Source organism: Octopus bimaculoides, chromosome 4, assembly GCF_001194135.2.
Source record: "Octopus bimaculoides isolate UCB-OBI-ISO-001 chromosome 4, ASM119413v2, whole genome shotgun sequence".
NCBI classification, from domain to species: Eukaryota; Metazoa; Mollusca; class Cephalopoda; order Octopoda; family Octopodidae; genus Octopus; species Octopus bimaculoides.
Window position 1 is genome coordinate 73,600,346 of NC_068984.1, and position 1,106 is coordinate 73,601,451.

General features: G+C 41.0%; 1 protein-coding gene across 1 annotated transcript in view; it reads left to right on the plus strand.

Annotated features, from left to right (window-relative positions):
• LOC106870898 (cilia and flagella-associated protein 47) overlaps positions 1-1,106 on the plus strand; it is a 195,878-nt gene that overhangs the window by 41,738 nt on the left and 153,034 nt on the right. The window lies entirely within an intron of this gene.

Sequence of the window (1,106 nt, forward strand, 5' to 3'; positions counted from 1 at the left end):
TGATTAAATAAAAATTACTGATGCACTTCATACAGAAACTTTGGGGAAAATATACTGCATTGAAGTTAAAAATTTAGAATCATCATCGTCATCATCGTTATTTAACATCCGCTTTCCATGCTAGCATGGGTTGGACGATTTGACTGAGGACTGGTGAACCAGATGGCTACACCAGGTTCCAATCTGATTTGGCAGAGTTTCTACAACTGGATGCCCTTCCTAACGCCAACCACTCCGAGAGTGTAGTGGATGCTTTTACGTGCCACCGGCACGAAGGCCAGTTAGGCGGTACTGGCAACGGCCACACTCAAGATGGTGTATTTTACGTGCCACCTGCACAGGAGCCAGTCCAGTGGCACTGGCAACAATCTCGCTTGAATTTCTTTACATGTGCCACCGGCACAAGTGCCAGGAAGGCAACGCTGGGCACAGGTGCCATCACTATATAGAAAACTATTGCTAATTATATTCTTTTCTACTATAGGCACAAGGCCTGAAATTTTGGAGGATGGGGCCAGTCGATTAGATTGACCCCAGTACGCAACTGGTACTTAATTTATTGACTCTGAAAGGATGAAAGGCAAAGTCAACCTCGACAGAATTTGGACTCAGGACGTAAAAATAGACGAAATACTGCTAAGCATTTCGCCCAGCATGCTCACATTTCTGTCATCTCACCGCCTGACATAGAAGTAATATTTATTGTCACTTAAACATGGGTGTTCTATAAGAACAGACAATACTACTATTTTAACCCCAAGAGGACGCCTTCTCTAGCTGGTTATTCAATGCACTTTGCCCTCAGTATATATTGTAAACAGAATGAGAACTGCCTTCTGTTCTAGCTCGGAGACTGCCATATCATGTTATTTCAATCTGATTTGATTATCCTCAGTGATGGATACTTATCTGCTAGACATAGTAGTATTTTACCCCAGCTTGCAATATACAGAAAATCAGTGTCAAACAGTCACTGGTTTTGCAACTAGCGAACAAACTCATTAAGAAAATCTCTATTAGAGATGAAAGCAATACCTATATATATATATATATATATATATATATATATATAGAGAGAGAGAGAGAGAGAGAGAGAGAGAGAGAGA